Source organism: Pseudophryne corroboree, unplaced genomic scaffold, assembly GCF_028390025.1.
Source record: "Pseudophryne corroboree isolate aPseCor3 unplaced genomic scaffold, aPseCor3.hap2 scaffold_515, whole genome shotgun sequence".
Taxonomy (NCBI): Eukaryota; Metazoa; Chordata; class Amphibia; order Anura; family Myobatrachidae; genus Pseudophryne; species Pseudophryne corroboree.
Window position 1 is genome coordinate 314,871 of NW_026970118.1, and position 22,343 is coordinate 337,213.

The 22,343-nt window shown below is 46.5% G+C and overlaps 12 non-coding genes and 1 pseudogene across 12 annotated transcripts; 7 read left to right on the forward strand and 6 right to left on the reverse strand.

Annotated features, from left to right (window-relative positions):
* Positions 1-2,337: 2,337 nt before the first annotated feature.
* Positions 2,338-2,501, reverse strand: LOC135031491 (U1 spliceosomal RNA). The gene has a single exon (XR_010227193.1). It is a non-coding gene; the product is annotated as a U1 spliceosomal RNA (small nuclear RNA).
* Positions 2,502-3,156: 655 nt separating this feature from the next.
* LOC135031407 (U1 spliceosomal RNA) lies at positions 3,157-3,319 on the reverse strand. Its single transcript, XR_010227118.1, has one exon. It is a non-coding gene; the product is annotated as a U1 spliceosomal RNA (small nuclear RNA).
* Positions 3,320-3,471: 152 nt separating this feature from the next.
* On the reverse strand, positions 3,472-3,635 carry LOC135031512 (U1 spliceosomal RNA). The gene has a single exon (XR_010227213.1). It is a non-coding gene; the product is annotated as a U1 spliceosomal RNA (small nuclear RNA).
* Positions 3,636-12,637: 9,002 nt separating this feature from the next.
* On the reverse strand, positions 12,638-12,800 carry LOC135031417 (U1 spliceosomal RNA). Its single transcript, XR_010227130.1, has one exon. It is a non-coding gene; the product is annotated as a U1 spliceosomal RNA (small nuclear RNA).
* Positions 12,801-12,952: 152 nt separating this feature from the next.
* On the reverse strand, positions 12,953-13,116 carry LOC135031509 (U1 spliceosomal RNA). Its single transcript, XR_010227210.1, has one exon. It is a non-coding gene; the product is annotated as a U1 spliceosomal RNA (small nuclear RNA).
* A 592-nt stretch (positions 13,117-13,708) lies between these two features.
* Positions 13,709-13,836, reverse strand: LOC135031441 (U1 spliceosomal RNA; annotated as a pseudogene).
* Positions 13,837-13,980: 144 nt separating this feature from the next.
* LOC135031455 (U5 spliceosomal RNA) lies at positions 13,981-14,096 on the forward strand. The gene has a single exon (XR_010227159.1). It is a non-coding gene; the product is annotated as a U5 spliceosomal RNA (small nuclear RNA).
* A 270-nt stretch (positions 14,097-14,366) lies between these two features.
* On the forward strand, positions 14,367-14,482 carry LOC135031463 (U5 spliceosomal RNA). The gene has a single exon (XR_010227166.1). It is a non-coding gene; the product is annotated as a U5 spliceosomal RNA (small nuclear RNA).
* A 264-nt stretch (positions 14,483-14,746) lies between these two features.
* Positions 14,747-14,862, forward strand: LOC135031448 (U5 spliceosomal RNA). The gene has a single exon (XR_010227152.1). It is a non-coding gene; the product is annotated as a U5 spliceosomal RNA (small nuclear RNA).
* Positions 14,863-15,136: 274 nt separating this feature from the next.
* On the forward strand, positions 15,137-15,252 carry LOC135031450 (U5 spliceosomal RNA). The gene has a single exon (XR_010227154.1). It is a non-coding gene; the product is annotated as a U5 spliceosomal RNA (small nuclear RNA).
* A 275-nt stretch (positions 15,253-15,527) lies between these two features.
* LOC135031459 (U5 spliceosomal RNA) lies at positions 15,528-15,643 on the forward strand. The gene has a single exon (XR_010227162.1). It is a non-coding gene; the product is annotated as a U5 spliceosomal RNA (small nuclear RNA).
* Positions 15,644-15,917: 274 nt separating this feature from the next.
* LOC135031444 (U5 spliceosomal RNA) lies at positions 15,918-16,033 on the forward strand. The gene has a single exon (XR_010227148.1). It is a non-coding gene; the product is annotated as a U5 spliceosomal RNA (small nuclear RNA).
* Positions 16,034-16,308: 275 nt separating this feature from the next.
* On the forward strand, positions 16,309-16,424 carry LOC135031470 (U5 spliceosomal RNA). The gene has a single exon (XR_010227173.1). It is a non-coding gene; the product is annotated as a U5 spliceosomal RNA (small nuclear RNA).
* Positions 16,425-22,343: the final 5,919 nt, after the last annotated feature.

Below are 22,343 nucleotides of genomic sequence, written 5' to 3' on the forward strand. Positions count from 1 at the left end.
GTGTCGTCCACTTGGGTCGCTGAGCTTAGTCACACAGCTACCTCATTGCGCCACTTTTTTTCTTTGCGTCATGTGCTGTTTGGGGAGTGTTTTTTGGAAGGGCCATCCTGCGTGACACTGCAGTGCCACTCCTAGATGGGCCAGGTGTTTGTGTCGGCCACTTGGGTCGCTGAGCTTAGTCACACAGCTACCTCATTGCGCCTCTTTTTTTCTTTGCGTCATGTGCTGTTTGGGGAGTGTTTCTGGAAGGGCCATCCTGCGTGACACTGCAGTGCCACTCCTAGATGGGCCAGGTGTTTGTGTCGGCCACTTGGGTCGCTGAGCTTAGTCACACAGCTACCTCATTGCGCCTCTTTTTTTCTTTGCGTCATGTGCTGTTTGGGGAGTGTTTTTTGGAAGGGCCATCCTGCGTGACACTGCAGTGCCACTCCTAGATGGGCCAGGTGTTTGTGTCGGCCACTTGGGTCGCTGAGCTTAGTCACACAGCTACCTCATTGCGCCTCTTTTTTTCTTTGCGTCATGTGCTGTTTGGGGAGTGTTTTTTGGAAGGGCCATCATGCGTGACACTGCAGTGCCACTCCTAGATGGGCCAGGTGTTTGTGTCGGCCACTTGGGTCACTGAGCTTAGTCATCCAGCGACCTCGTTGCAAATTTTAGGACTAAAAATAATATTGTGAGGTGTGAGGTGTTAAGAATAGACTGAAAATTAGTGGAAATTATGGTTATTGAGGTTAATAATACTTTGGGATCAAAATGACTCCCAAATTCTATGATTTAAGCTGTTTTTTAGGGTTTTTTGAAAAAAACACCCGAATCCAAAACACACCCGAATCCGACAAAAAAAATTCGGTGAGGTTTAGCCAAAACGCGTTCGAACCCAAAACACGGCCGCGGAACCGAACCCAAAACCAAAACACAAAACCCGAAAAATTTCCGGTGCACATCTCTAGTGGCCATGCCATGTCACTGTGCAGGAGCCAGCACCGCTCACACACTAGTCCCCGGTGCAGCCCCCAACCCCCGGGACACCCGGAGCAACAAAATGTAGATTCAGGCCACCAGGCCACGCCCCTACCTATGAAACCATGCCTCCTTTTTACCATTGCGCTGCTTATCTGCGCGCACTGCATTACAATCTCCCTCGCCACCTCTCTGGGTGTCACCAGTGATAGTGACACCTCTGCCATGCTTGTAGCAGCTGGTCCTAAGATCTACACCTCAAGCCCTGAGTGTTTGCCCTTGTGACTTGTTGATCATCATAGCAAAGCAGATGCTTACAGAAAACTGCAGGGGCTTAGATTGAAAATAAAAAAAATTGATGGGTATAAGGTAGAGAGGAGCGGGTTCGGTTCTCCGAGAACCGAATTCCCCACGAACCCCACGAACTCCTCCTCCGAGGCAGGCTCGGTTGTTCCCGCCTGACTCGGAAAACCTGAACAAGGGAAAATGTCATCATCCCGCTGTCGGATTCTCGCGAGATTCGGATTCCATATAAAGAGCTGCGCGTTGCCGCCATTTTTACTCGTGCATTGAAGAGAGAGCGGAGAGGACGTGGTTATGTTCTCTCAGTGGAAATCTCAATATCAGTGCTCAGTATCAGTGGATACTTATTGCTGCTCAGTAATACTAGTAGTGTGTCTCTCCTGCTCAGTGTCAGTTCTCAGTAGTATCCTCATCAGTGCTCAGTATCACTGCTCATTGTCTTGTGCTGCATTGTTGTGCTCAGCATACTACAGTACATTACTAATAGTCCAGTGCTGCATCTTGCTGCTCAGTGTCAGTTCTAGTATCCTCATCAGTGCTCACTATCACTGCTCATTGCATTGTGGTGTTCTGTATACTACAGTAACATAGTAATATAGTAACATATAGTAACATAGTTTTTGAGGTTGAATAGAGGCAAATTGCCCATCGTGTTCAACCTGTTTTAAGTTGTGATGATTCTACATACTTGCTGAATAATGTTTTATGACTAGTTAGCTACTACAACTCATGTTACCCCCGGATTAACCATGTTGATATTTTAAGTATTATAACCTTGGATAGCTTTTTCATTCAGAAATGTATCCATTCCTTTTTTAAATCCAATTACAGAGTCCGCCATTACCACCTTCCCTGGCAGGGAATTCCACATCCTGATTGCCCTAACAGTGAAGATCATAGTATCTCACCTGGCAGGTAAGTAGGAGTTGGGCCAGAGCTGTGGAGGATTGCTGCTCGGGCACCCCCTGTCAAATGAAGGAGATCCAACTGAGGCAGCACAAGGGAACTCTCGAAAGAAAAACAAGGCTAGAGGAAGATCTGAGACAAAGAAATCTGACTTTTACCAGAGCTGACCAGAGGAAAGCACAAACACAGTCCCCCACTACCACAAATAATGCAGTCGAGTTTCCCACATTTGGGGAAATCACAGGGGTCAGCATACCCAGAATGCAATGAATGAACCTCACCCTGGGAGAACAATCTTCATGACCATGGTATCGCCTATGCAAAATAAGTATGATTTGGGATAGGGCTGGGGAGGGCCGCTGCTCAGGCACATCTCTGTCAAGTAAAGGAGATTCAACTGAGGCAGCACAAGGGAACTCTCATCTGGGGACAACAACTGCAGGGAGAACACATATTTTCAGATGAACATGGGAGGGCAGAAGGCTGCCTAATACTGAAGCACCCCCAAACAACAAACCAAATGCAACAACTAGTACAAGCATTCCTGGGGGAAGTTCTGCAGAAGACGGATTTGCATACGGTGATGTCATCCAAGCAGTGGGCCAAAGTTGGCTGGATCCCTCATCTGCATATGAAAAGAGAAAAGGGGTATGCAGGGCATGGCGGCCTTTTGCGGCGCTTGGATGACCCTTAGTTCGCATTAAACACCCCCACCCTCCTTCGGTGCGGGGCTCATGTTGACAATGCCCCAGCCCCTGAAGCATTCAAGCTGATTTCTTACAGCAGCTTGGCACTGTAACAGCTCCAGAGCTGCTCTGTAAGGCAAGTAAAAGGGTGTGTAGTTTGCATTGTGCATTGGAAGGCACAAAGTAAGCAGACAGGAGGAGAAGTCAGGATAGTGCACAAGGGTATAAAAGGGAGGGGCTCAAGAAAAAAGAAGTGGAAACAGACAGCAAACTAGGCTGGAGAGAGACCTGAGACAAAGAGATCTGAATTATACGAGAGCCGACCAGGGGAAACACAAATTATGCAGTCAAGTTTCCCACATTTGGGGAAATCGCAGGGGCAGCACACCCAGAGTGCAATGGGTGAGCCTTGCCCTGGAAGAAGCACCTTCATGATCATAGTATCTCACCTGGCAGGTAAGTAGGAGTTGGGCTTGAGCTGGGGAGGGTCGCTGCTCGGGCACCCCCCTGTCAAGTGAAGGAGATCCAACTGAGGCAGCACAAGGGAACTCTCGAAAGAAGAACAAGGCTAGAGGAAGATCTGAAACAAAGAAATCTGACTTTTACCAGAGCTGACCAGAGGAAAACACAAACACAGTCCCCCACTACCACAAATAATGCAGTCGAGTTACCCACATTTGGGGAAATCACAGGGGTCAGCATACCCAGAATGCAATGAATGAACCTCACCCTGGGAGAATAATCTTCATGACCATGGTATCTCATATGCAAAATAAGTATGATTTGGGATAGGGCTGGGGAGGGCCGCTGCTCAGGCACATCTCTGTCAAGTAAAGGAGATTCAACTGAGGCAGCACAAGGGAACTCTCATCTGGGGACAACAACTGCAGGGAGAACACATATTTTCAGATGAACATGGGAGGGCAGAAGGCTGCCTAATACTGAAGCACCCCCAAACAACAAACCAAATGCAACAACTAGTGCAAGCATTCCTGTTTGTTTCTGAAGCCAACTTTGACCCACTGCTTGGATGACATCACCATATGCAAATCCATCTGCTGCAGGCCTTCCCCCAGGAATGCTTGCACTCTTTATATGAAATCCGAATCTCGCGAGAATCCGACAGCGGGATGATGACATTTTCCCTTGTTCAGGTTTTCCGAGTCAGGCGGGAACAACCGAGCCTGCCTCGGAGGAGGAGTTCGTGGGGTTCGTGGGGAATTCGGTTCTCGGAGAACCGAACCCGCTCCTCTCTACCTTATACCCATCAATTTTTTTTATTTTCAATCTAAGCCCCTGCAGTTTTCTGTAAGCATCTGCTTTGCTATGATGATCAACAAGTCACAAGGGCAAACACTCAGGGCTTGAGGTGTAGATCTTAGGACCAGCTGCTACAAGCATGGCAGAGGTGTCACTATCACTGGTGACACCCAGAGAGGTGGCGAGGGAGATTGTAATGCAGTGCGCGCAGATAAGCAGCGCAATGGTAAAAAGGAGGCATGGTTTCATAGGTAGGGGCGTGGCCTGGTGGCCTGAATCTACATTTTGTTGCTCCGGGTGTCCCGGGGGTTGGGGGCTGCACCGGGGACTAGTGTGTGAGCGGTGCTGGCTCCTGCACAGTGACATGGCATGGCCACTAGAGATGTGCACCGGAAATTTTTCGGGTTTTGTGTTTTGGTTTTGGGTTCGGTTCCGCGGCCGTGTTTTGGGTTCGAACGCGTTTTGGCTAAACCTCACCGAATTTTTTTTGTCGGATTCGGGTGTGTTTTGGATTCGGGTGTTTTTTTCAAAAAACCCTAAAAAACAGCTTAAATCATAGAATTTGGGAGTCATTTTGATCCCAAAGTATTATTAACCTCAATAACCATAATTTCCACTAATTTTCAGTCTATTCTTAACACCTCACACCTCACAATATTATTTTTAGTCCTAAAATTTGCACCGAGGTCGCTGGATGACTAAGCTCAGTGACCCAAGTGGCCGACACAAACACCTGGCCCATCTAGGAGTGGCACTGCAGTGTCACGCATGATGGCCCTTCCAAAAAACACTCCCCAAACAGCACGTGACGCAAAGAAAAAAAGAGGCGCAATGAGGTAGCTGTGTGACTAAGCTCAGCGACCCAAGTGGCCGACACAAACACCTGGCCCATCTAGGAGTGGCACTGCAGTGTCACGCAGGATGGCCCTTCCAAAAAACACTCCCCAAACAGCACATGACGCAAAGAAAAAAAGAGGCGCAATGAGGTAGCTGTGTGACTAAGCTCAGCGACCCAAGTGGCCGACACAAACACCTGGCCCATCTAGGAGTGGCACTGCAGTGTCACGCAGGATGGCCCTTCCAAAAACACTCCCCAAACAGCACATGACGCAAAGAAAAAAAGAGGCGCAATGAGGTAGCTGTGTGACTAAGCTCAGCGACCCAAGTGGCCGACACAAACACCTGGCCCATCTAGGAGTGGCACTGCAGTGTCACGCAGGATGGCCCTTCCAAAAAACACTCCCCAAACAGCACATGACGCAAAGAAAAAAAGTGGCGCAATGAGGTAGCTGTGTGACTAAGCTCAGCGACCCAAGTGGACGACACAAACACCTGGCCCATCTAGGAGTGTCACTGCAGTGTCACGCAGGATGGCCCTTCCAAAAAACACTCCCCAAACAGCACATGACGCAAAGAAAAAAAGAGGCGCAATGAGGTAGCTGTGTGACTAAGCTCAGCGACCCAAGTGGCCGACACAAACACCTGGCCCATCTAGGAGTGGCACTGCAGTGTCACGCAGGATGGCCCTTCCAAAAAACACTCCCCAAACAGCACATGACGCAAAGAAAAATAAAAGAAAAAAGAGGTGCAAGGTGGAATTGCCTTGGGCCCTCCCACCCACCCTTATGTTGTATAAACAGGACATGCACACTTTAACCAACCCATCATTTCAGTGACAGGGTCTGCCACACGACTGTGACTGAAATGACGGGTTGGTTTGGACCCCCACCAAAAAAGAAGCAATAAATCTCTCCTTGCACAAACTGGCTCTATAGAGGCAAGATGTCCACCTCATCATCATCCTCCGATTCATCACCGTGTACATCCCCCTCCTCACAGATTATCAATTCGTCCCCACTGGAATCCACCATCTCAGCTCCCTGTATACTTTGTGGAGGCAATTGCTGCTGGTCAATGTCTCCACGGAGCAATTGATTATAATTCATTTTAATGAACATCATCTTCTCCACATTTTCTGGAAGTAACCTCGTACGCCGATTGCTGACAAGGTGAGCGGCGGCACTAAACACTCTTTCGGAGTACACACTTGTGGGAGGGCAACTTAGGTAGAATAAAGCCAGTTTGTGCAAGGGCCTCCAAATTGCCTCTTTTTCCTGCCAGTATACGTACGGACTGTCTGACGTGCCTACTTGGATGCGGTCACTCATATAATCCTCCACCATTCTTTCAATGGTGAGAGAATCATATGCAGTGACAGTAGACGACATGTCCGTAATCGTTGGCAGGTCCTTCAGTCCGGACCAGATGTCAGCATCAGCAGTCGCTCCAGACTGCCCTGCATCACCGCCAGCGGGTGGGCTCGGAATTCTGAGCCTTTTCCTCGCACCCCCAATTGCGGGAGACTGTGAAGGAGGAGCTGTTGACCGATCAAGTTCCGCTTGACTTGATAATTTTCTCACCAGCAGGTCTTTGAACCCCTGCAGACTTGTGTCTGCCGGAAAGAGAGATACAACGTAGGTTTTAAATCTAGGATCGAGCACGGTGGCCAAAATGTAGTGCTCTGATTTCAACAGATTGACCACCCGTGAATCCTGGTTAAGCGAATGAAGGGCTCCATCCACAAGTCCCACATGCCTAGCGGAATCGCTCTGTCTTAGCTCCTCCTTCAATGTCTCCAGCTTCTTCTGCAAAAGCCTGATGACGGGAATGACCTGACTCAGGCTGGCAGTGTCTGAACTGACTTCACGTGTGGCAAGTTCAAAAGGTTGCAGAACCTTGCACAACGTTGAAATCATTCTCCACTGCGCTTGAGACAGGTGCATTCCACCTCCTATATCGTGGTCAGATGTATAGGCTTGAATGGCCTTTTGCTGCTCCTCCATCCTCTGAAGCATATAGAGGGTTGAATTCCACCTCGTTTCCACTTCTTGCTTCAGATGATGGCAGGGCAGGTTCAGGCGTTTTTGGTGTTGCTCCAGTCTTCTGTACGTGGTGCCTGTACGCCGAAAGTGTCCCGCAATTCTTGTGGCCACCGACAGCATCTCTTGCACGCCCCTGTCGTTTTTTAAATAATTCTGCACCACCAAATTCAAGGTATGTGCAAAACATGGGACGTGCTGGAATTTGCCCAGATATAATGCACGCACAATATTGCTGGCGTTGTCCGATGCCACAAATCCACAGGAGAGTCCAATTGGGGTAAGCCATTCTGTGATGATCTTCCTCAGTTGCCGTAAGAGGTTTTCATCTGTGTGCGTATTCTGGAAAGCGGTGATACAAAGCGTAGCCTGCCTAGGAAAGAGTTGGCGTTTGCGAGATGCTGCTACTGGTGCCGCCGCTGCTGTTCTTGCGGCGGGAGTCAATACATCTACCCAGTGGGCTGTCACAGTCATATAGTCCTGAGTCTGCCCTGCTCCACTTGTCCACATGTCCGTGGTTAAGTGGACATTGGGTACAACTGCATTTTTTAGGACACTGGTGAGTCTTTTTCTGAGGTCTGTGTACATTTTCGGTATCGCCTGCCTAGAGAAATGGAACCTAGATAGTATTTGGTACCGGGGACACAGTACCTCAATCAAGTCTATAGTTGGCTCTGAAGTAATGATGGATACCGGAACCACGTTTCTCACTGCCCAGGATGCCAAGGCCTCAGTTATCCGCTTTGCAGCAGGATGACTGCTGTGATATTTCATCTTCCTCGCAAAGGACTGTTGGACAGTCAATTGCTTGGTGGAAGTAGTAAAAGTGGTCTTACGACTTCCCCTCTGGGATGACCATCGACTCCCAGCAGCAACAACAGCAGCGCCAGCAGCAGTAGGCGTTACACTCAAGGATGCATCGGAGGAATCCCAGGCAGGAGAGAACTCGTCAGAATTGCCAGTGACATGGCCTGCAGGACTATTGGCATTCCTGGGGAAGGAGGAAATTGACACTGAGGGAGTTGGTGGGGTGGTTTGCGTGAGCTTGGTTACAAGAGGAAGGGATTTACTGGTCAGTGGACTGCTTCCGCTGTCGCCCAAAGTTTTTGAACTTGTCACTGACTTATGATGAATGCGCTGCAGGTGACGTATAAGGGAGGATGTTCCGAGGTGGTTAACGTCCTTACCCCTACTTATTACAGCTTGACAAAGGCAACACACGGCTTGACACCTGTTGTCCGCATTTCTGTTGAAATACTTCCACACCGAAGAGCTGATTTTTTTGGTATTTTCACCAGGCATGTCAATGGCCATATTCCTCCCACGGACAACAGGTGTCTCGCCGGGTGCCTGACTTAAACAAACCACCTCACCATCAGAATCCTCCTTGTCAATTTCCTCCCCAGCGCCAGCAACACCCATATTCTCCTCATCCTGGTGTACTTCAACACTGACATCTTCAATCTGACTATCAGGAACTGGACTGCGGGTGCTCCTTCCAGCACTTGCAGGGGGCGTGCAAATGGTGGAAGGTGCATGCTCTTCACGTCCAGTGTTGGGAAGGTCAGGCATCGCAACCGACACAATTGGACTCTCCTTGTGGATTTGTGATTTTGAAGAACGCACAGTTCTTTGCTGTGCTTTTGCCAGCTTAAGTCTTTTCATTTTTCTAGCGAGAGGCTGAGTGCTTCCATCCTCATGTGAAGCTGAACCACTAGCCATGAAGATAGGCCAGGGCCTCAGCCGTTCCTTGCCACTCCGTGTGGTAAATGGCATATTGGCAAGTTTACGCTTCTCCTCCGACGATTTTTATTTAGATTTTTGAGTCATTTTTTTACTGATCTTTTGTGTTTTGGATTTTACATGCTCTGTACTATGACATTGGGCATCGGCCTTGGCAGACGACGTTGATGGAATTTCATCGTCTCGGCCATGACTAGTGGCAGCAGCTTCAGCACGAGGTGGAAGTGGATCTTGATCTTTCCCTATTTTTGGAACCTCAACATTTTTGTTCTCCATATTTTAATAGGCACAACTAAAAGGCACCTCAGGTAAACAATGGAGATGGATGGATACTAGTATACTTATGGATGACGAGTGACTGACGACACAGAGGTAGCTACAGCCGTGGACTACCGTACTGCGTCTGCTAGTATAGAGATGATAATTAATGATATAAAAAAAATATATATATAACTACTGTAGGTATATATAATATAATGACGGACCTGGTGGACACTGTCAGCAGACTGCTAAACTACTAGTATGAAGAAGATAGAAAAAAACTTCCACCTCAGGTAGGTAGGTATACAATTATGGACGAGCACTGACGACACAGAGATAGCCACAGCCGTGGCCTACCGTACTGCGTCTGCTAGTATAGAGATGATAATTAATGATATAAAAAAATAGATATAACTACTGTAGGTATATATAATATAATGACGGACCTGGTGGACACTGTCAGCAGACTGCTAAACTACTAGTATGAAGAAGATAGAAAAAAAAAACCACCACAGTTAGGTATACAATTATGGACGAGTGACGACACAGAGGTAGGTACAGCCGTGGACTACCGTACTGCGTCTGCTAGTATAGATAATATACTAAATATATTACTACTGTAGGTATATAATATAATGACGGACCTGGTGGACACTGTCAGCAGACTCCTAAACTACTAGTATGAAGAAGATAGAAAAAAAAACCCCACCACAGGTAGGTATACAATTATGGACGAGCACTGACGACACAGAGGTAGGTACAGCCGTGGACTACCGTACTGCATCTGCTAGTATAGATAATATAATAAATATATTACTACTGTAGGTATATAATATAATGACGGACCTGGTGGACACTGTCAGCAGACTGCTAAACTACTAGTATGAAGAAGATAAAAAAAAAACCCCACCACAGGTAGGTAGGTATACAATTATGGACGAGCACTGACGACACAGAGATAGCCACAGCCGTGGACTACCGTAGTGCGTCTGCTAATATAGAGATGATAAAGATGAAAAAAAAAATATAACACTACTGCAGGTAAATATTTATATAATATATGTATGACGGACCTGCTGGACACTGTCAGCAGAATGCATTTATAGAATAAAAAAAAAACACCACAGGAGTGTTTAACTTTTTCAGGCAGACAATATACTGGTGGTCACACTGGCAGCAAAAGTGTGCACTGTACTCCTGCTATAACTGCTCCCCAGTCTCCCCCACAATTAAGCTGTGTGAGCAGTGAGCACTCAGCACAGTCAGATATACATAGATGATATATCATGCAGCACACTGAGGCTGAGCACAGATATGGTATGTGTATCGTTTTTTTCAGGCAGAGAACGGATTATAAATAATAAAACTGGTGGTCACTATCAGCAAAACTCTGCACTACTGAGTACTCCTGACAAGTTCAACTGCTCCCCAAATTAGTAGTAAATCAAATGTCACTCGTCTCTATCTTCTAATCTAAACGGAGAGGACGCCAGCCACGTCCTCTCCCTATCAATCTCAATGCACGTGTGAAAATGGCGGCGACGCGCGGCTCCTTATATAGAATCCAAGTCTCGTGAGAATCCGACAGCGGGATGATGACGTTCGGGCGCGCTCGGGTTAACCGAGCAAGGCGAGAGGATCCGAGTCTGCTCGGACCCGAGCAAAAAAGGGTGAAGTTCGGGCGGGTTCGGATTCCGAGGAACCGAACCCGCTCATCTCTTATGGCCACCCAGCATGACGCCTCCCTTCTTGACCATGCTGTAATTGCAGTCGCACTGCAGTTCAGCGTGATCATAAAAAATGGTGTAGCCTCCTGCTGGTGCAGACTGTATGTGCGCGCAGGAAGCCGCCACCATTTTTGTGATCACAGCGGCTGAATGTGATGTCATACAGCTGCTGTGACCACGCCCCCTGTGTCTCCTCCATTGCAGACCCCATTTTGAAGCCTTGCCCCCGCACCGCTCCATCCCTGACTTGGAAATGGAGTGTTGCTGACCCCCCTCTCCCCCCCTGCCCCGATTGACAGGCAGAGGCGATCGCATTCTCTGCGGGGTGCCGCAGAAAATGCAGGCACATGCGTATGCTCTTAGCAATTTTTGCAGTTGGATCACTTATTGTGATTGCAATCCAACCTGAATCAGGCCCTATTACCTATCACAATGCGCTGCGGGCAGTACAAAATTGGTTTAATATAGGAGAAAACCCCCCAGACCTGTGCTCCTTAACTGTACCTGGTGGCTAGTGGAGCGGCTGCCCAGTAATCAGTGTCCACGCCAGTGCGCACACGGTCCACCCCATACGGCCACGCTCCCCTTCATCAGCGGCCTCGTGATCCGGAAGGGCGGTGTGTGTGTGACTGACCTTAGGAAGAAACCGGAGCCTCCGCTGCAGTGACCCAGCAACCAGGGCACGGGAGTATACAGCGCCGCTGGGAGTGATGAAGCTGCAGTAAAGATGTCTATTAGACCTAGCCTGCTGCAGCCCTTGTAGATTCTCATAAAACAAGTTCTTCTTTTCTTGTCAAAATGAATAGCTAAGAATTGGCTTCCTGAGGCAGGCCCCTGTTAAGTGGCCTGCTACTGAAGGCACCAACTACAAACTGAGCTCCCTGTTCATGGAAGCGGGGTTATAGAGGAGGATGCGCTGAGCATCTTGGGAACAGTCAAAAGCTTTGAGTCGGTTGGTGCCTCAGATCAAGATCCTACTCTACACCCCAATGTGAATCCTTGTGGAGTCCTGTGTACCCCACAGAAGAAATTAATGTGTCACACCCATTGGCAGCAACCTTAGAATAGCTGCTGATGGGCACAATTGAGAAAGGAAGGGGGGGGGACATTTGAATCCAGCACATAGATGCAATTCAAATATGTAATTTGTACCTTCCTATTTTAAAATATAATGGATGAACTTCACCCTGTGAGAACAATCTTCATGATCAAGAGATCTCATATGCAAAATAAGTATGAGTTGGGATAGGGCTGGGGAGGGTGGCTGCTCGGGCAGCCCCTCCCCCATCAAGTTAAGGAGATTCAACTGAGGAAGCACAAGGGAACTCTCGTCTGGGGACAACAACTGCAGGGAGACCACATCTTTTCAGATGAACATGGGAGGGCGGAAGGCTGCCTAATACTGAAGCACCATCAAATATCAAACCATATGCAACAACTAGTACAAGCATTCCTGGGGGAAGGTCTGCAGCAGACGGATTTGCATACGGTGATGTCATCCAAGCAGTGGGCCAAAGTTGGCTGGAACCCTCATCTGCATATGAAAAGAGAAAAGGGGCATGCAGGGCATGGCGGCCTTTTGCGGTGCTTGGATGACCCCTAGTTCGCATTAAACACCCCCACCCTCCTTTGGTGTGGGGCTCATGTTGGCTATGCCCCAGCCCCTGAAGCATTCAAGCTGATTTCTTGCAGCAGCTGGGCACTGTAACAGCTCCAGAGCTGCTCTGTAAGGCAACTAAAAGGGTGTGGGCCCTGCAGCACTACCTGTAGTTCGCATTGTGCGTTGGAAGGCACAAAGTAAGCAGACGGGAGAAGTCAGGATAGTGCGCAAGGGCATAGAAGGGAGTGGCTCCAGAAAAGAGAAGTGGAAACAGACAGCAAACTAGGCTGGAGAGAGACCTGAGACAAAGAGATCTGAATTATACGAGAGCCGACCAGGGGAAACACAAATTATGCAATCAAGTTTCCCACATTTGGGGAAATCACAGGAGCAGCACACCCAGAGTGCAATGGGTGAGCCTTGCCCTGGGAGAAGCATCTTCATGATCATAGTATCTCACCTGGCAGGTAAGTAGGAGTTGGGCTAGAGCTGGGGAGGGTCACTGCTCGGGCACCCCCCTGTCAAGTGAAGGAGATCCAACTGAGGCAGCACAAGGGAACTCTCGAAAGAAGAACAAGGCTAGAGGAATATATGAGACAAAGAAATCTGACTTTTACCAGAGCTGACCAGAGGAAAACACAAACACAGTCCCCCACTACCACAAAAAATGCAGGCGAGTTTCCCACATTTGGGGAAATCACAGGGGTCAGCATACCCAGAATGCAATGAATGAACCTCACCCTGGGTGAACAATCTTCATGACCATGGTGTCTCCTATGCAAAATAAGTATGATTTGGGATAGGGCTGGGAGGGCCGCTGCTCAGGCACATCTCTGTCAAGTAAAGGAGATTCAACTGAGGCAGCACAAGGGAACTCTCATCTGGGGACAACAACTGCAGGGAGAACACATATTTTCAGATGAACATGGGAGGGCAGAAGGCTGCCTAATACTGAAGCACCCCCAAACAACAAACCAAATGCAACAACTAGTGCAAGCATTCCTGGGGGAAGTTCTGCAGAAGACGGATTTGCATACGGTGATGTCATCCAAGCAGTGGGCCAAAGTTGGCTGGAACCCTCATCTGCATATGAAAAGAGAAAAGGGGTATGCAGGGCATGGCGGCCTTTTGCGGCGCTTGGATGACCCTTAGTTCGCATTAAACACCCCCACCCTCCTTCGGTGTGGGGCTCATGTTGGCCATGCCCCATCCCCTGAAGCATTCAAGCTGATTTCTTGCAGCAGCTTGGCACTGTATCATCTCCAGAGCTGCTCTGTAAGGCAAGTAAAAGGGTGTGGGCCCTGCAGCACTACCTGTAGTTTGCATTGTGCATTGGAAGGCACAAAGTAAGCAGACAGGAGGAGAAGTCAGGATAGTGCACAAGGGTATAAAAGCGAGTTTCCCACATTTGGGAAAATCACAGGGGTCAGCATACCCAGAATGCAATGAATGAACCTCACCCTGGGAGAACAATCTTCATGACCATGGTATCTCCTATGCAAAATAAGTATGATTTGGGATAGGGCTGGGGAGGGCCGCTGCTCAGGCACATCTCTGTCAAGTAAAGGAGATTCAACTGAGGCAGCACAAGGGAACTCTCATCTGGGGACAACAACTGCAGGGAGAACACATATTTTCAGATAAAAATCTTGGTCATGCTCTGGTTTCTCTTCAGAACGAACAAATCTTTCGCCTTTTATTAAAGATTTCCGTGGAGAGGAGCAAAACCGAGTTTTATCTCAATTTTTGCATGCCCCATCTTTTTGGGGTTTCTTTTATCGGTTTAAAGATAGAATGAGTGTGCTTTAATGTAAGCTCATTTGCATAGAAATGACAGTAAATGTTTGTTTCTTTTCAAACAGAACTTTCTTGACCATGCTACTTGCTTGAAAGATCTGGGAGCACATGGAATACAGTACAAACCATGCTTATAGCAAGGAGAAGCCAGGTGAGAAATCTGCTTACTTTCAAGTTGGGCGCTCACTTTGATCTGAATGAGGACTGCTGGCACAGCATTTAGGCGACAGGTGGAATCTTGGTCATGCTCTGGTTTCTCTTCAGAACGAACAAATCTTTCGCCTTTTATTAAAGATTTCTGTGGAGAGGAGCAAAACTGAGTTTAATCTCAATTTTTGCATGCCCCATATTATTGGGGTTTCTTTTATCAGTTTCTTGTTAGCTTTAATGTAAGTTTATTTGCATAACAATGACTATAAATGTCTGTTTCTTTTCAAGCAGAACTTTCTTGACCATTCTAATTGCTTGAAAGATCTGGGAGCACATGGAAAAGAGTACAAACCATGCTTATAGCAAGGGGAAGCCTGGTGAGAAATCTGCTTTCTTTCTTTCAAATTGGGTGCTCACTTTGCGCTGAATGAGGACTGCTGGCATGGCATTCAGGCGACAGGTGGAATCTTAGTCATACTCTGGTTTCTCTTCAAAACGAACAGATCTTTCGCCTTTTACTAAAGATTTCCGTGGAGAGGAGCAAAACTGAGTTTTATCTCAATTTTTGCATGCTCCGTCTTATTGGGGTTTCTTTTATCGGTTTAAAGATAGAACGAGTGTGCTTTAATGTAAGCTCATTTGCATAGAAATGACAGTAAATGTTTGTTTCTTTTCAAACAGAACTTTCTTGACTATACTAAATGCTTGAAAGATCTGGGAGCACATGGAAAAGAGTACAAACCATGTTTATAGCAAGGGGAAGCCTGGTGAGAAATCTGCTTTCTTTCTTTCAAATTGGGTGCTCACTTTGAGCTGAATGAGGACTGCTGGCATGGCACTCAGGCGACAGGTGGAATCTTGGTCATGTTCTGGTTTCTCTTCAGAACGAACAAATCTTTCGCCTTTTACTAAAGATTTCCGTGGAGAGGAGCAAAACTGAGTTTTATCTCAATTTTTGCATGCCCCATCTTATTGGGATTTTATTTTATCGGTTTAAAGATAGAACGAGTGTGCTTTAATGTAAGCTCATTTGCATAGAAATGACAGTAAATGTTTGTTTCTTTTCAAACAAAACTTTCTTGACCACACTAATTGCTTGAAAGATCTGGGAGCACATGGAAAAGAGTACAAACCATGTTTATAGCAAGGGGAAGCCTGGTGAGAAATCTGCTTTCTTTCTTTCAAATTGGGTGCTCACTTTGAGCTGAATGAGGATTGCTGGCATGGCACTCAGGCGACAGGTGGAATCTTGGTCATGCTCTGGTTTCTCTTCAAAACGAACAGATCTTTCGCCTTTTACTAAAGATTTCCGTGGAGAGGAGCAAAACTGAGTTTTATCTCAATTTTTGCATGCTCCGTCTTATTGGGGTTTCTTTTATCGGTTTAAAGATAGAACGAGTGTGCTTTAATGTAAGCTCATTTGCATAGAAATGACAGTAAATGTTTGTTTCTTTTCAAACAGAACTTTCTTGACTATACTAATTGCTTGAAAGATCTGGGAGCACATGGAAAAGAGTACAAACCATGTTTATAGCAAGGGGAAGCCTGGTGAGAAATCTGCTTTCTTTCTTTCAAATTGGGTGCTCACTTTGAGCTGAATGAGGACTGCTGGCATGGCACTCAGGCGACAGGTGGAATCTTGGTCATGTTCTGGTTTCTCTTCAGAACGAACAAATCTTTCGCCTTTTACTAAAGATTTCCGTGGAGAGGAGCAAAACTGAGTTTTATCTCAATTTTTGCATGCCCCATCTTATTGGGGTTTTATTTTATCGGTTTAAAGATAGAACGAGTGTGCTTTAATGTAAGCTCATTTGCATAGAAATGACAGTAAATGTTTGTTTCTTTTCAAACAGAACTTTCTTGACCACACTAATTGCTTGAAAGATCTGGGAGCACATGGAAAAGAGTACAAACCATGTTTATAGCAAGGGGAAGCCTGGTGAGAAATCTGCTTTCTTTCATTCAAATTGGGTGCTCACTTTCAGCTGAATGAGAACTGCTGGCATGGCACTCAGGCGACAGGTGGAATCTTGGTCATGCTCTGGTTTCTCTTCAGAACTAACAAATATTTCGCCTTTTATTAAAGATTTCCGTGGAGAGGAGCAAAACTGAGTTTTATCTCAATTTTTGCATGCCCCATATTATTGGGGTTTCTTTTATCAGTTTAAAGACAGAACGAGTGTGCTTTCTTGTTAGCTTTAATGTAAGTTTATTTGCATAACAATGACAGTAAATGTTGTTTCTTTTCAAACAGAACTTTCTTGACCATGCTACTTGCTTAAAGGTCTGGGAGCACATGGAAAACAGTACAAACCATGCAGTATCACAAGAGCCTTTATTTGATCTTTCATGAAGATAGAGCAGAATTGAGGACACGTCAACAATTTCTGCCGAAGGTGGTTCATCTTTCCACATGGTGCCTTTGGCCACTGACACCTTCGTTGAGTCAAAGTCTCTGGCTGTGGTCAGAACTTTGAAAATGTATGTCACCAGAACGGTTCAGATTAGGAAAACAGAGGCTCTGTTTGTCCTGTATGCTCCCAACAGGATTTGGTGTCCTGCTTCCATACAGACCATTATGCGCTGGATCTGTGGTAAGATTCAGCATGCTCGTTCCACGGCAGGATTGCCGTTACTGAAGTAGGTGAAGACCCATTCTACTAGAAAGGTGGGTTCATCCTTGGCAGCTGGTCGGGGAGTCTCGGCATTGCAACTTTGCCGAGCAGCTATTTAGTAAACACTTTTGCTAAGTTTTACAAGTTTGATACCTTGGCTGATGATAACCTTAAGTTGGGTCATTCGGTGCTGCAGAGTCGTACGCACTCTCCCACCCGTTCAAGAGCTTTGGTATAACCCCATGGTTCTTAATGTGACCCCAGCATCCTCTAGGTCGTATGAGAAAATAGGATTTTAATACCTACCGGTAAATCCTTTTCTCTTAGTCTGTAGAGGATGCTGGGCACCCGTCCCAGTCCATACTGTGTCTGCAGTTATTACTTGTGGTTATACACATGTTGTGTTATGGTTCTGGTCAGCTTTTTGCTGCAATTGTTCATGCCGTTGGCTTGTGTTCTGTTGAATGCCACGTTCTGCGGCATGTTTAAGGTGTGAGCTGGTAAGATGCTCACCTTAGTTTAACAATAAATCCTTTCCTCGAAATGTCCGTCTCCCTGGGCACAGTTCCTATAACTGGAGTCTGGAGGAGGGGCATAGAGGGAGGAGCCAGTTCACACCCTTTGAAAGTCTTAAAGTGCCCATGTCTCTTGCGGATCCCGTCTATACCCCATGGTTCTTAATGTGACCCCAGCATCCTCTACGGACTAAGAGAAAAGAATGCCCTTGCGCACTATCCTGACTTCTCCTCCCGTCTGCTTACTTTGTGCCTTCCAACGCACAATGCGAACTACAGGTGGTGCTGCAGGGCCCACACCCTTTTACTTGCCTTACAGAACAGCTCTGGAGCTGTTACAGTGCCCAGCTGCTGCAAGAAATCAGCTTGAATGCTTCAGGGGATGGGGCATGGCCAACATGAGCCCCACACCAAAGGAGGGTGGGGGTGTTTAATGTGAACTAGGGGTCATCCAAGCACTGCAAAAGGCCGCCATGCCCTGCATGCCCCTTTTCTCTTTTCATATGCAGATGAGGGTTCCAGTCAACTTTGGCCCACTGCTTGGATAACATCACCGTATGCAAATCCGTCTGCTGCAGACCTTCCCCCAGGAATGCTTGTACTAGTTGTTGCATATGGTGCTTCAGTATTAGGCAGCCTTCCGCCCTCCCATGTTCATCTGAAAAGATGTGGTCTCCCTGCAGTTGTTGTCCCCAGACGAGAGTTCCCTTGTGCTTCCTCAGTTGAATCTCCTTAACTTGACGGGGGAGGTGCTGCCCGAGCAGCCCTCCCCAGCCCTATCCCAACTCATATTTATTTTGCATATGAGATCTCTTGATCATGAAGATTGTTCTCACAGGGTGAGGTTCATCCATTATATTTTAAAATAGGAAGGTACGAATTACATATTTGAATTGCATCTATGTGCTGTATTCAAATGTCCCCCCCCCCCCCTTCCTTTCTCAATTGTGCCCGTCAGCAGCTATTCTAAGGTTGCTGCCAATGGGTGTGACACATTAATTTCTTCTGTGGGGTACACTGGACTCCACAAGGATTCACATTGGGGTGTAGAGTAGGATCTTGATCTGAGGCACCAACCGGCTCAAAGCTTTTGACTGTTCCCAAGAAGCTCAGTGCATTCTCCTCTATAACCCCGCTTCCATGAACAGGGAGCTCAGTTTGTAGTTGGTGCCTTCAGTAGCAGGCCAATTAACAGGGGCCTGCCTCAGGCAGCCTATTCTTAGCTATTAATTTTGACAAGAAAAGAAGAACTTGTTTTATGAGAATCTACAAGGGCTGCAGCAGGCTAGGTCTAATAGACATCTTTACTGCAGCTTCATCACTCCCAGCGGCGCTGTATACTCCCGTGCCCTGGTTGCTGGGTCACTGCAGCGGAGGCTCCGGTTTCATCCTAAGGTCAGTCACACACACACCACCCTTCCGGATCACGAGGCCGCTGCTGAAGGGGAGCGAGGCCGTAGGGGGTGGGCCGTGTGCGCACTGCGGTGGACACTGATTACTGGGCAGCCGCTCCACTAGCCACCAGGTACAGTTAAGGAGCACAGGTCTGGGGGTTTTTCTCCTATATTAACCCAATTTTGTACTGCCCGCAGCGCATTGTGATAGGTAATAGGGCCTGATTCAGGTTGGATTGCAATCACAATAAGCGATCCAACTGCAAAAATTGCTAAGAGCATACGCATGTGCCTGCATTTTCTGCGGCACCCCGCAGAGAATGTGATCGCCTCTGCCTGTCAATCGGGGCGGGGAAGGGGGGGAGAGGTGGGTCAGCAACACTCCATTTCCAAGTCAGGGATGGAGCGGTGCGGGGGCAAGGCTTCAAAATGGGGTCTGCAACGGAGGAGACACAGGGGGCGTGGTCACAGCGACTGTATGACATCACATTCAGCCGCTGTGATCACAAAAATGGTGGCGGCTTCCTGCGCGCACATACAGTCTGCACCAGCAGGAGCCTACACCATTTTTTATGATCACGCTGAACTGCAGTGCGACTGCAATTACAGCATGGTCAAGAAGGGAGGCGTCATGCTGGGTGGCCATGCCCTGTCACTTTGCAGGAGCCAGCACCGCTCACACACTAGTCCCCGGGTGCAGCCCCCAACCCCCGGGACACCCGGAGCAACAAAATGTAGATTCAGGCCACCAGGCCACGCCCCTACCTATGAAACCATGCCTCCTTTTTACCATTGCACTACTTATCTGCGCGCACTGCATTACAATCTCCCTCGCCACCTCTCTGGGTGTCACCAGTGATAGTGACACCTCTGCCATGCTTGTAGCAGCTGGTCCTAAGATCTACGCCTCAAACCCTGAGTGTTTGCCCTTGTGACTTGTTGATCATCATAGCGAAGCAGATGCTTACAGAAAACTGCAGGGGCTTAGATTGAAAATAAAAAAATTGATAGGGTATAAGGTAGAGAGGAGCGGGTTCGGTTCTCCGAGAACCGAATTCCCCACGAACTCCACGTGGTTTACACTGGTCCGAGGCAGGCTCGGTTGTTCCCGCCTGACTCGGAAAACCTGAACAAGGGAAAATGTCATCATCCCGCTGTCGGATTCTCGCGAGATTCGGATTCCATATAAAGAGCTGCGCGTTGCTGCCATTTTTACTCGTGCATTGAAGAGAGAGCGGAGAGGACGTGGCTATGTTCTCTCAGTGGAAATCTCAATATCAGTGCTCAGTATCAGTGGTTACTTATTGCTGCTCAGTAATACTAGTAGTGTGTCTCTCCTGCTCAGTGTCAGTTCTCAGTAGTATCCTCATCAGTGCTCAGTATCACTGTTCATTGTCTTGTGCTGCATTGTGTTGCTCAGCATAATACAGTACATTACTAATAGTCCAGTGCTGCATCTTGCTGCTCAGTGTCAGTTCTAGTATCCTCATCAGTGCTCACTATCACTGCTCATTGCATTGTGGTGTTCTGTATACTACAATAACATAGTAATATAGTAACATAGTTTTTGAGGTTGAATAGAGGCAAATTGCCCATCGTGTTCAACCTGTTTTAAGTTGTGATGATTCTACATACTTGCTGAATAATGTTTTATGACTAGTTAGCTACTATAACTCATGTTACCCCCGGATTAACCATGTTGATATTTTAAGTATTATAACCTTGGATAGCTTTTTCATTCAGAAATGTATCCATTCCTTTTTTAAATCCAATTACAGAGTCCGCCATTACCACCTTCCCTGGCAGGGAATTCCACATCCTGATTGCCCTAACAGTGAAGAAACCTTTCCTCCATTGCGTTCTGAACTTTCCTCCAGTCGCAGCGAGTGACCACGTGTTCTTTTAATAAATAATTCCTCTGATAACTCTTTGTTATGTATCTTTACATATTTGAAGATATTAATAATATCTCCTCTTAGGCACCTCTTTTCTAGTGTATAAATATTCAGCCTAGTAAGTCTTTCCTTATAGTCCAGTACTTTAAGGCCTTTAATCAATTTAGTCTTCAGGATCTCCGACACTTCCATGAGCAGCAGAGTAGTGCAATGGAAGCATGCTGGGCCCATAACCCAGAGGTCGATTGATCGAAACTATCCTCTGCTATGTGCATTTTTTTTTTTATAATTAAAGTAATCAAAAACTGGGATTGATATTTTGGCACTTTTATTTTTACTTAAAGTACAATAACTTTTATCATTTTAATTTGTTTTAATAGTATATTGACAGCATTGTTTTCTTTAAAAAATCCACTTAATTTTCTTTACCCTATTACTGAAATGGTAATTGACAAAAACAAACTACATTGTCACCAGAAGAGCAATGCAAAATGTACAAGTGATATATGAAAATCATCTTCCATCTTGAATTTCAATGATGCATTGGGACAACAATTTGTGAGAAACATCTTCACCCATAAAGAAAGATTTTCTTAATTCCTTACCTGTGTGCTGATTAGATATCACCTTGTTTTCACATTAAACAGACTTCCCCATGAGGAAGCAGCAAGGATGCAGTGACGTTTCCTGGTGTCAACCTGTATTATTTCAGTAGACATTGAAATGAGGATGCATCTTTGATGCCTTTCCAATGAAGCAAGTTTAATTCAGTAATAGGTGAAAAACCATTCCTACAAAGGTGTTAATCAGAGACTTGGCTTTGTGGACACTTTTCAGAGAGCAAATTTGTTAGCATAAACATAAAATCAGAAAATGAAGAGCTGTTTAATCACTCAATTGGACTTTTCTGCCAGCATAATTTTTTTTCTCTGCAACTCACTGCTAAATTGTGCTTCCTAGCTGTTTTTTTATAAAATCACTTAATCAAATCTAACTCTGATTACATCAGAGAAGGCCAGGTACCCTACACCATAAGGGGGGTTTTTGAAATTTTGACTTGTCTACTTAAAGATCACCAAAATCTGATTACAAGGTCAATTACATCCCTGGGTGGGATTGAACCACCAACCTTTTGGTTAATAGCCAAACATGCTAACCGATTGCGCCACAGAGACACCTTGCGAAAGTCAATACTGACAAAGGCTAATAAGCATTCATCTAGAACGTTTCCTAGAAAAACTTTAAAAAGTCAATAATCTGGAGAATTTTTGTAAGAAACACATTGGTACTTTCCCATGATGAGTGAGTGCTTCAGGATTTCTTGCACTTACATGGGCTATTAACCAAAAGGTTGGTGGTTCAATCCCACCCAGGGATGTAATTGACCTTGTCATCAGATTTTGGTGATCTTTAAGTAGACAAGTCAAAATTTCAAACCCCCTCTTATGGTGTAGGGTACCTGGCCTTCTCTGACGTAATCAGAGTTAGATTTAATTAAGTGATTTTATAAAAAACAGCTAGGAAGCACAATTTAGCAGTGGGTTGCAGAGAAAAAAATAACATTTTAAACCTACCGGTAAATTTTTTTTCTCGTAGTCCGTAGAGGATGATGGGGACTCCGTAAGGACCATGGGGGATAGACGGGCTCCGCA